This window comes from Myodes glareolus, chromosome 6 (assembly GCF_982192425.1).
Source record: "Myodes glareolus chromosome 6, mMyoGla1.1, whole genome shotgun sequence".
Classification (NCBI taxonomy): Eukaryota; Metazoa; Chordata; class Mammalia; order Rodentia; family Cricetidae; genus Myodes; species Myodes glareolus.
In genome coordinates, this window is record NC_142031.1 from 100,441,485 (window position 1) to 100,453,865 (window position 12,381).

Sequence of the window (12,381 nt, forward strand, 5' to 3'; positions counted from 1 at the left end):
AATAAATAAATAACTAAATGAAAATTAAAATATAAGAAGAGCAATGAAACTGTAACTTAATGACCTAAAGGTTTCTTCCCTGCTGATTGGCTTTCATAGTGCCAGAAGGCACTGTGTAGGCTGCTGGGGGAAATTATTACTAAGTGGTGAATGGTGAATGCTAAAAACTGACTTCCTGGGCAAGATGTGCCCACTGGTGTCATAGTGGCATGACCGTAATGGTGGTAGCCAACTGCTATCTGCTTGGATTTGAGGCCTCCTTCACGGGAGAGAATTCACAGCTGGTTTTGTAAGTCTAGTCAAAAGCCTATAGCTTAGGAGGTCTTAGGCCTTGTGGGGAACCTACAACTGTTGTGGTTTTCCACAATGGACATTGTACCAAACAACCTTCTAAATACGTTCATGCCCATAGACTAGTCTCAGTCTTGGCAGAGAATCTTCTTTCTGCAGTGAGCAGAGTTACTGCATCCAGTAAGCACCTGGCATCAGTGCTGAGAGCCGCGGGTGACTGTTGGGTGCTCAGCCCTAAGCGGGACATCTGAGTTACCCAGACAGACAGTGACTTCCCTCTAACAGAGAAGCTGTTTTTATCAGTGAGTTGTGTCCACACCATGCTAAAACATTCCTCAGCAGAGGCAGGCTCCCCAAACCACAGTCATCAACGTTCCAGGACTCCAGTAGTTTCCCTAGATTCCTGCCACCGCCCCCTGCAGACCTCTGACTTCTTGCCATTCTTTAGTCACTCCTAGCAAGGCTGATCTAGGCCTAAAAGGAATCTTGTTTACGTGATTCTGTGTGTGCCTAAGTGAGCTTATGTGAATCACGTGCGTGCAGGTGCCAGAGGAGGCCAGAGGGCTCCAGACCCCCTGGACCTGACGTTATGGGTAGATGTGATCTTCTGCCGTGGGTGCTGGGAATTGAACCCAGGTCCCTGGAAGGAGCTATAGCCTCTCTTATCTGCTGAGCCATCTTTCTAGCCCTTGGCTCTGATTCTTGCAGAGACCGTCAGAAGGTTTTTCCCTTCTTTTTTTTTTTTTTTTTTTTTTTGAGACAAGGTTTGCCTGTATAGCCCTGGCTGGAACTCACTCTATAGAACAGGCTGGTCGTGAACTCAGAGATCCTCCTGCCTCTGCCTCCTGAGTGCTGGGATTAAAGGCGTGCACCCACTACCCAACCAAGTCTGCAGTCTTCAGTCACTTGTTCCCTTGTCTGTTTTTCCTTCTCCCTGACCTTTTGGTTTTCTTTAGGGTTAGTGCCTGTTAAATATTCAGCTTGAACTAGAATGTTTAATTTTTATAGTACTGGACATGGTGGCGCATGCCTGTGAAGTGGGCACAGAGAAGCAAGTTCAAGTTCACCCTTAATGATATAGGAAGCCTGAGGCCAACCTAGCACACAGGAGACCTTGTTTCAAAAAACAAACCCCCATCTCTCGTTCTCCACCTCTTAGTAGGAGTATTAGTGGTTTTAATCCTCAGGAGGTAGAGGCAAATAGATCTATGTGAGTTCACGGCCAGCTAGGGCAACATACCTGACTTAGAAAACAAAACAACGAAAACGGCTTGTATGCCACACTCGGTCAGTTTTTTAGGGACTGTTACTGAAAAAGCTATTTTTGATAGTGGCTGTTGAACCCAAGACCCCAAGCATGTGCTTTATCACTGAATGCTTTTGCTTCCCAAAGAAAATCAGAATTCTTTTTTAAAAAAATTTTGAGACAGGGTTTCTCTGTGTAACAGCCATGGCAGTCCTGGAACTCACATTGTAGACCAGACTGGCCTCGAACTCACAGAGATCCACCTGCTTCTGCCTTCCAAGTGTTGTCTGTTTAAATTTTTTTAAAGATTTATTTATTTATTATGTACACAGTGTTCAGCTTCCATGTATGCCTGCAGGCCAGAAGAGGGCACCAGATCTCATTACAGATGGTTGTGAGCCACCATGTGGTTGCTGGGAATTGAACTCAGAACCTCTGGAAGAGCAGTCAGTGTTCTTAACCTCTGAGCCATCTCTCCAGTCCTGTCTTTTTAAATTTTTAAAGAATTCCGTGGGTCCAGTGACTCTCACCGTGGAACAGTGCTGTGCGTGTGACCAGGGGACAGTTCTTGGGCAGGATCGGAGCCCCACCACAGCCTTAACACCTGCTGCCGGAGCTCCCACTTCCTGTCAGCTGAATCACTCAGGATGCCGCCAGCCTCTTGAACAGAACGCCCAGCAGAAAGCGATTCCCACAGTGAGGATGTTCATTACGTCACAGAACAAAGTGTCTGGGGAAGGGAACTTCTGAACGACTGAATCCGATTCCGACAGACAGATACCTGGCTTGCTCTGGCTGACTTCATCAGGATTTTCTCTTCCTCGTGACAAGAGGACCTCTTGTTGTTCTGAAGAATACATCTTCACTTGAGGTTACCAAAGGCAGGAAGACTCAGTGCTTCCCACAGTGCAATTGGCCTCTTCCAGTCTGACTTTCATCAGGAGAAAAATCTTTCTCAGAAGCCCCCAGTAGATTCACCCTCCGCTCCAGCTACCTAGATTCATTACATGGCCACACCCCAGATCCATCCCTGACCAGGTGAGGATTCTCACATTTGACTTGTTCATAGTTCATTTTTAGTGCCTGAGGAATAGGGTTCTCTCCTCTCCCTCTCCCTCTCCTTGTCCCTCTCCTTCCCTTCGCTTCTTTTCTCCCTTCTTCTTCTCTCCCTTTGTCTGACAGGGTTTTGCTATGTTTCATAGGCTGGTGTTGAACTCTTGATCCTCCTAAGTGCTAGGATTACAGGTGTGCACCTTCATGCCCAATCTTTCTTTCTTTCTTCCTTTCTTCCTTCCTTTCTTTCTTTCTTTCTTTCTTTCTTTCTTTCTTCCTTTCTTCCTTTCTTTCTTTCTGTTTTTGTCTGAAATTCAGTTTTAGCTGGATATTCTGTAACCTTTCCCCCCTCTGTGCTGTACTGGGGATCAAACCCAAGGCCTTGTTCACGCTAGGCAAACGCTCCACAACTGAACTATATCCCAACCTTGTAGCCTTTATTTTAATGATTACCCCACTTGGAGGCATGGCCAGACTTTCTGAACCCGTTATCAGCCCACACTTAGCAGTCAGAGCTGTGCTAGCAGGAAGGTTGTAGCCCCAGATAGCAATCAATACGGTCTGTCTCATTGCTTCGCAAGACTTTCTAAACCATCAGTGAAAGATGCTCTGGGGTTGACCAGATGACGTGGTGGGTAAAAGCACTGTCCATGCCGGGAGGTGGTGGCACACACCTTTTATCCCAGCACTCGGGAGGCAGAGGCAGAGGCAGGTGGATCTCTGTGAGTTCGAGGCCAGCCTGGTCTACAAGAGCTAGCTCCAGGATAGGCTCCAAAGTTACAGAGAAACCCTGTCTCAAAAAAAAAAAAAAAAAAAAAAAAAGCACTGTCCACCAAAACTGACCATCTGAGTTCGATCCCCAGGGCCCACAGGTGGAAGTAGAGAACTGGTTCCTGGGAGCTGACCTCTGACCTCCACACATGTGCCATGGCAAGTGCACACGTGCCTACATGCACGTGCGTGCTCACACAGAGACACGAGTGAATAAATAAATGTAATTTTAAGAAGGGTAAGCTCTGGCTTACAGAGCACAGCATTTTCATGAACATAGAAGTGAGCAGGAGAGAGACAGAGACAGAGTTAGAGAGATCTAGATGCTGAGAAGAGATCCTAAATCACATTTAAAAAAATAAAAAGGGAGGGTCTCATTCTGGAGCCCAGGCTAGCCTGGGACTCACTATGTAGACCACGTTAGCATCAAACCCTCAGCAGTCTCCTCCTAACTCAGTCTCCCTAGTGCTGGGATCCCACGCGTGCACTGTGACATTTAGCTAAGATCACAGTTTTATATCACAGGATAAAACCGGAGTTCTCAGGGCCAGCTGGCAAGGATTCACAGTGACAACATTTTAAAAATAAGCCGCGTGCGGTCACGGTGCATCGCAGCTATCGCTGTGCTGTACGATCCAAAGCTTCGGAGACCGCCACTCGGGGTCCTTCAGCCTTTCCCCAGCCGTGGTGAGTGAGGTACACAACCACTTCTCAAGACACTGTGAACCTCTCTCCTCTCCCAAGCCTGCTCACGATGGAAGATCAAGGTACTCAAGAAATGACGAAGGGGGCGGGGAACGTTTTCTGTGGGAGCTGGTGCCATTTCAACGCTATTTTTATGCTTTTCGTTCCTTTTCAGGAGGAGATAATTAGCATGCGGGTTCTGATTACAGACCGTGAATCCTCACTACTGGGGTGCCACTCACGGACAGATGCAAACCAAACTCCTTCGTCACTGTCAGTGAGCAGCGCATACAGTCGCAGCTCTGGGAGGGGCAGGGGAAAAAAAACCCTCGTTTGCCAGACCCTATGAACTCTGGCCCACAGCCCACGCGGCACTGGGAATTCTGGTTGCCAGAAGGGAAACCACGTGACAGTTCTCCTTGAAACGTGTCACCACGGGGACAGAGAAAAATCTAATGGTAAACATCTTTATTTTCTGAGACAGGCCCAAGAACCTGGCTCCACAGGTAATCTTTTTCTGTTTACTGTGAGAAAATAGCGTTCCCTAAACTGTGTTTACAATGTCGACCAAAGAAAAGCTTGTGTGAAGTCAGGTGGTACGTGTCTGCTGACCCAGTGTCCCGAGGACAGAGGCAGGAAAATCAGAAGCTCAAGGCCAGCCAGGGCTAAAACGAAACAAAACAAAAATTCGGGCAGCACAATTTGGCCTCAATGGGTTAGTTTAAAAAAAAAAAAAAAAAAGACATGAAGTTGAGAGGGGGTGAGGAGGTGAAGGATGAACCTAGGAGGGGTGGGGGAGTATGGTCAAAATACATTGTATTATGAAGTTATGAAAGAATAACAATATTATGTTTTTTAAAATCAGAAATGACGTGTTCTGGTTGTATAACACACATGCCTTGTGGGGTATTCATTAGAGAAGACTAGGAGAATGTGGATCTAAGTCTTTGTTAATCTGCTGGGTTAACTGGGCGTTCAGGATCCCAGCGTAGCTCGAGCCTTCTCACAAAAATCACCTTCTGAGTTGACACACTTGGGTTAACAAGAATAACTAGCCAGAATCGGAACTACAGAAGCCAAAAGGCAAAGTTAGTAGTACATTTAGAGACTTTCCAAGAACCATGGACTTTGACAGAATTAAGTCTTTGTTTTCATTTTGGCTGATGGTCCTGGCTATCCGCTGAATTAGGTTTTTGTTATTATTGTTGTTTTGTTTGCTTGGTTTTGTTCTTTGCTTTTTTTTAAAAAAAATATTTATTTATTTATTTATTATTTATTTATTTATTATGTTTACAATATTCTGTCCGCAGGCCAGAAGAGAGCAGCAGACCTCATTACAGATGGTTGTGAGCTACCATGTGGTTGTGTGGTTGTTGGGAATTGAACTCAAGACCTTTGGAAGAGCAGGCAATGCTCTTAACCACTGAGCGATCTCTCCAGTCCCTTGTTTTGTTTTTGTTTTTGTTTTTTGTTTTGTTTTTGTTTTTGTTTTTTGTTTTGTTTTGTTTTTGGGACAGGGTTTCTCTGTGAAGTCCTGGCTGCTCTGGTGATCATAGTGGCATGACTGTAATGGGGGGGGGGTAACCTTCGTGTGTGTGTGTGTGTGTGTGTGTGTGTGTGTGTGTGTATACATACATGTGCAAGGGGAGGTCAGAGATCAATTCTGGGTGTTTTCCTCCAACTCGCTCTACCTTATATGTTTAAATGTAAGTAGAAAAAAATCAAATGTTTGCCAAAAGGTGGTAAGCCTTACTTGAGATTTTTAGATTGAGAATTTCAAGGGAGCCAAATGAACAGAGTTGATTATTCAGGTAAGGTGTGGAGAGAATGGAGCAATGTGGGAAAGACATAGGGATAAAGGTATTTTCTTTTTCTTTTTCTTTTTTTTTTTTTTTTTGGTGTGTGTGGGGGGTTTGAGACAGGGTTTCTCTGTAGCTTTAGAGCCTGTCCTGGAACTAGCTCTGTAGACCAGGCTGGCCTCGAACTCACAGAGATCCGCCTGCCTCTGCCTCCCGAGTGCTGGGATTAAAGGCGTACGCCACCACTGCCCGGCTTGGGACAAAGGTATTTACAAAGGAACAACCCCAACTGAACATGGGCTCTGAGATGGGGACACTGCAGGAAATCCTGGGCAGCAGTGCTGACCTAAGTGAGACAGGAGGCTGAGGGCTAGCGATCAACATGACAGGTCAGAACGCTTGAAATAGACAACATGAAAATGGTGTGGCCATTGGCCATTATAAAGTGAAGGATGCCACCAGGAGGAGGGTAGTTAAAGCGGGGGTAGGAAGCTTCATTTCAGGGGTCAGAAGCTGAGAATTATGGTGTTGTAGAAATCAACATTTAGGTGTTGAGACTAACCCAATGGTGACAAAAATAAGGAGAGAAGGGGCGGGGAAAGGGCTCAGTGGAGAAAGGTGATTGCTGCCAAGCCTGACAATCTGAGTTCAATCCCTGGGTCCCGTATGGTGGAAGAGGAGAACAGACTCCTGCAGGTTATCCTCTGACTGCCACATGTTCACTGTGGTATACATGTGTTTACATACATGTGCACACACATACACACACACACCAGATAAAGTGTGTATGTAACAAAAGAACATGGGGTGTGGGGTGGGAACAGCTGGAAGTCTTCAGTAAGAGACCTGGGACGGCTGCTGGGCGCCCACATCGTGGGGCTCACACACTCGCAGGCAAGCCAGCACTGCCCTGTTGCTGCCGTCGCCTTCCCACCTGGCTGAAGTTATTTACAGAGTGGCTGAGAAAGCCGACCCCTCCTGAACCATCGGGACCCCAAGGGACTCATTCGGCACAACACAAATCCGTTTTGTGACTGGTAATAAAATCCAAAGGTCTTGCCCCAGAACTCCCTGAGGATCGGTACCATTTATAGAAGAAAGCAGTCATTGTCCACAATCGTCTTGCGAGGAACCGAAAGGAGAATGTTGAATTCCATCCGATTCTGATAGCGAGCCCACTTCATCCATTGGCTTGTCACTGTGAGACTCGTCGTGTTGGGTCCTCCCACCCAGATGGGAATCCGAGTCATCCCCAGCCTCCGTTCCAGCGGCATTTGTCTTGTGTACCGAAGCGATACATCACTTTAATTAAAAGAGAAGGGGTTGATTCATGGACTAGACTGATATAAGCCTCTGACACCAGAGGTTGCTGGAGGACAAATCACACAGCACAAACTTTAAAATACCCAAGAAAAAAGGAAAGTAGAGACATGGGACAGAGGGCGTCTGCTCACCCCATACCCATCAGATCTCGGGCTGGCCCCTTTGAAATGACAGAGACTCGGGTCCAGAGGACGGTGATGCATTAATAGGAGACATGAATGCTGGGGAGGAAAGTCTTTCTAATAATGTGCTAATAATTTCTAATAATCTGCATCGGCTTAGTGTGCTGTGCTGTGTTGTACTGTGCTGTGTTGTGTTGTATTGTGCTGTGCTGTGTTGTGTTGTGTTGAGTTGTGCTGTATTGTGCTGTGTTGTGTTGTATTGTGCTGTGCTGTGTTGTGTTTTGCTGTGCTGTGCTGTGTTGTGTTGTATTGTGTTTTGCTGTGTTGTGTTTTGCTGTGCTGTGTTGTGTTGTGTTGTATTGTGCTGTGCTGTGTTGTGTTTTGCTGTGCTGTGTTGTGGTGTGTTGTGTTGAGACAAGGTTGCTCAGTCCTTCTGCCTCCACCTCCCAAGTACGAGCACAGGCACACACCACCATGCCTACAGTGAATTTTTAATTAATTTTAATATTGAATTATTTTTTCACTCCCTTTGGCTCATCTCTTTAGAAACCACTTGCATGAATTGTTCAACTTTGTCTTTCTCCTCCAGAGTTAGGTTTCGTTGTTTGCTTGCTTGTTTTTTGAGAAGGGATCTCTCTACTCAGTCCTGACTGTCCTGGAACTCTCCCTGTAGAGCAGGTTGGTCTTGAACTCAGAGATCTGCCTGCCTCTTCCCAAGTGCTGGGACTAAAGTTTGTGCCACCACACCTGGTCTTGAGTCATTCAAAACAGGCTTCCGGGGTCTCTTAGAGGCCAAGATAACACACTAGAAAATAGAAAATGGGAACTGGGTAGATGGGAGCTGAAAAGCTCCCCAGTTGTGAGCCCAGGCTGGTTGGGAAAGGGCAGGGAAGGAGGCTGACCAGGGCTGAGCTTGCAAGACTGAGAGCCCGCAAGGTAATTACCTCCATGTTTCATGTTTTTGCTATTGTTGTTGTTATTGTTTTTGGTCTTTCGAGACAGGGTTTCTCTGTGTCACAGTCCTGCCTGTCCTGGAATTCTCTCTGTAAACCAGACTGGCCTCGAACTCACAGAGATGCACTTGCCTCTGCCTCCCCTTGTGCGGCGATTAAAGGTGTGCACCACCACCGCCAGACTGGTTACTACTTTTTAATCCATGCACATATTTACTTACTTACAGTTTATTGTGTGTGTGTGGGGGGGTGCATGATGTGTGCATGATGGCGGTGTACTCAAGCCATAACATACATGTGGAGGTCAGGATACAGTTTTGTAAGGCCGGTTCTCTCATTCCATCTTTATGTAAAAGGAGGGGCTCCAGGCTTTCTCTGCAAGTGGCTTCATCTGCTGAGCCATCTCATTGGCCCTATTTATTTATTTATTTTTGAGGCGAGGTTTCGTGTAGCTAACGTGGCATTGAGCTCACTGTATAGTCAAAGAGGACCTTCTGATCCTCCTGCCTCTACCTCCTGGGTGCTGGTATTATAGGCGTGCACTGCTGTGCCTGGTACATGTGGTGCTGGGGAATCGAACCCAGGGTTTTACAGTTTACAGAGCAAGCAGTTTACCACTTGAGCTACAACTCAAACCCTGTTCATCTGTTTATTTAGAGATGGTGCCTTGCTATATAGCATGGACAGGCCCTAAGCCCACCATCCCTCTGCCTCAGGCTCCCCAGTGCTATAATTTCAGAGTGTACTATCACACTCAGGGTGCTAGCATCTTGAAGGATCGCAATAAAAGTTGATTCTGAGAGTGAGAAAAAACTGGAAACTTGAGCCAAGCGCAGCTGCTGAGGATAAACACCTGTCAACACTAAGACAGTTTGGCACACCTGCCTTTCTCCTCCAGGTTTCTGGCTTCCTGTAGCGCCCTCTGCTGGTGAAACCTAACAAAGCTCTCAGTGTTCAACCTAAAACCTCCAGAGCCTATCTGCAGAGCTAGAACCAATCCATCAATACCTCCAACCAAGCAACAACAAAAGCGCTTGTGGGATCCCACAGCTCCAGGAACCTAGAAAACCAACAGTTTCCAGCCTGGGGCTTTTCCCAGTTTCATTCTGTGATTGAAAAAAAAACCTGACAGAAAGCAACTTAGGGGAGAGAGAGGGTTTGTGTTATCTTACAATCTCAGATTGCAGTCCATCGATCGGGAGAAGAAATCAAGGCAGGACCTTCCAACATCTGGTCACATCACATTCACATCACGGTCAGAGAGAAATGAACGTATAATGCTCGCTTGCCGGCACGCTTGCACTCTGCTGGATTTCTCTACTCTTACACAGTCCAAGGCTCCCTGCCTAGGGAATGGTCCTTCCCACAGTAGACTGAGTCTTCCCATGTCAACTAACTTAAGACAATATGGTGTGCATGCCTTTAACCCCAGCACTCAGGAGCAGAGGAAGGCAGCTCTCTGCGAGTTTGAGGCCAGCCTGGTCTATAAATCATTGAGTTCCAGGCCAGTCAGGGATACAAAATAAAACTATCTCAAAATAAACACTCATAGTCCCCCATAAACATGCCTACCGGCCAAGCCAGTATAGACAATCCCTCATTAAGACTTTCCAGGTGACTCTAGGTTGTGTCCAGGTGACGACTGAAGCTGGCCATCACAGTGAGGTGACAAATAATACCACTAGGAACATTCCTGTAGATATTTTTAATAACCGGTGGAACCGTTTTTGGATTAATAGATACAGATTGTGCCGCACAGTTTTATGTCAACCTGACACAGGCTGTCGTCATCTAACAGGAGGGAACCTCAGCTGAGAAAATGTCTCCCTAAGGATGACCTCTGGGCAATGGCGGCACACGCCTTTAATCCCAGCACTCGGGAGGCAGAGGCAGGCTGATCTCTGTGAGTCTGAGGCCAGCCTGATCTACAGAGTGAGTTCCAGGGCAGGCTCCAAAGCTACAGAGAAACCCTGTCTCAGGGGGAAAAAAAAGGGGGGGGGACAATAGTATGATGGAGGGATTTAGGTCTCTGTATGATTCCACAATGAGTGGTTTGAAAACTGAACTGTTAAATGAAAGGATAATCAACTTAGTTGGGAGCGATAGCAATTATCATTTTGGTAATTCTTGTTTTATGCCTTAAAAAGTTGTTTGATATCAGTGCCAAATATGAAAAATTGACTGATGAAATAAAATCCTTAGACAGACTAATGGAACTAAGAAAAATATTCACACACACAGACAGAAGAGTTTAGAGCAGAAGTTTCCACACCATTGCATTATAAACTGGAGAGGAACAGCCCAAGGTTATTAGATAACCAAACTTAATGTATCCAGTTATCATTCAAGAATGACCACCAGATGATAGGCACCCCCAAGGCTATTCAGAAGTTAATTGGAATCCTATAGAAATGTTAGATTTGAAGAAATTTAAGGACGCAAGAGTTTCATATGGAATGTATTCACCTCTTCATGGGCCACTAAGAACAGAATTATTCCACAAGGCTGGAAAGATTTAGTTACAGCAGCATTGGAAGCTGGTCCTCAGTTACTGTGGAAAACATGGTGGAGAGACGAAGCTAGGGTCATAGAACAATGAGGTAGGGCTAGAGGTTATGAGATTTCCCAAGATCAAATCCTCGGTGAGGACCATTATGCTGATTTGCAAAGACAGATTACATTTGATGACCACACCTTGGTTCTATGCCGTACAGCAGCTTTGAATGCTTGGGACAAGACAGAGAGTCCGAATCGAGGATTGAGCCATTTACTAAATTTATACAAGGCCCAAAAGAATCCTTCATTGTTTATATTTTTTTAACAAAGATTGACTTCAGCTGTAAATAGATCCAGAAATTACACAAATAGTAATCGAATCTTTGGCTTTTGAAAATGTTAATTCAGAATTCAAAGGTGTGATTAGACCTTTAAAGGCAAGATCAGCACTCATAGATGAATGGATAATAAGACTAACTAATAAGTCTAAGAAATACTTTTCACTTGATCAGATATAACCAGCCAAAAAGGAAAGTCCCCAAAGTTAAGGTTGGGGCAGTATTTTGTTTTTGTCCTTTCAGGAGAATGAAGGCAGCCAACTAAGGAATCTGAGGACAGCTGGACAAAAGAGACATCTGAAGAAAAGGACAAATAATCCAGAGAAAATGCCCCCAAGAAAAAGAGAAAATTGGGTTATTGGTATATTACATTTCCAACAGGATAAAATTTCATAAATCTTCCCTAACATTTGTTTCTGCTGCTCTCTATAGACATATGAGGCCAATGGTCTTTTTGTAGTCCCAGTTCAATTAAAAAAAATATAAGCTGGCTTTGAAGTTGGAACATTGCTCTCTCCTTCTCTAAACCTAAGCATGCATGTTAAAGAAAAATCCAAAGTCTCTGTCTCAGGTCAAAAGAGCCACCTGGTATGGAATGGAACTAAAAACAAAATCAAGGAACTGTTCTACCGCTGCTAAGATCATCACCCCTTAGTTCCATCTGATTCTTCAAAACTTTTCCTAAGGTATCAATATTATTTCAGGGCTGGACAGATGGCTCAGTGGTTAAGAGCACTGCTTGCTCTTCCAAAGGTCCTGAGTTCAATTCCCAGCAACCACATGGTGGCTCACAATCATCTGTAAGGGGATCTGGTGCCCTCTTCTGGATAGCAGGCATATATTCAGGCAGAACACTATATACATAGTAAATAAATAAAATCTTTTAATAAATAAATAAATAAATATTGTCTCAAACTTTATAAGATTAATTACACTTTCTGTTGTGATATTAATGGTCATATAGAGTACTAATTCTAGAAAAAAGCTTAATATACTCTCCAGTACATGATTTTGGGCTTGAGTCTCTATCAGGTAACTAGGAATTAAGTTTGTGTACCCTGAATGTACTTAACAAATTGTGGTCCTTTAAACTCTCTGAGATCTGCTTCATATGACATTTAAAATGTTTAAAATTTCCACAGTGAACTGTGACCATTCCTAACAGTGCAGACGCCTGTAGCCCTTGCTAGTCAGCCGGGATAGTCACGTGGTTGAACTCCAGGTTCAATGAGAGACTCTCTACTGGGGCTGGAAAGAAGGCTCAGTGGTTAGGAGTACTGACTGCTCTTCCCAAGGACCCTAGTT

General features: G+C 45.1%; 1 long non-coding RNA gene across 1 annotated transcript; it reads left to right on the forward strand.

The window, feature by feature from the left end:
* Positions 1-3,878: 3,878 nt before the first annotated feature.
* On the forward strand, positions 3,879-8,416 carry LOC125402027 (uncharacterized). Its single transcript, XR_007232526.3, has 3 exons — positions 3,879-4,128; positions 4,221-4,551; positions 5,356-8,416. It is a non-coding gene; the product is annotated as an uncharacterized LOC125402027 (long non-coding RNA).
* The last annotated feature ends 3,965 nt before the right edge of the window (positions 8,417-12,381 follow it).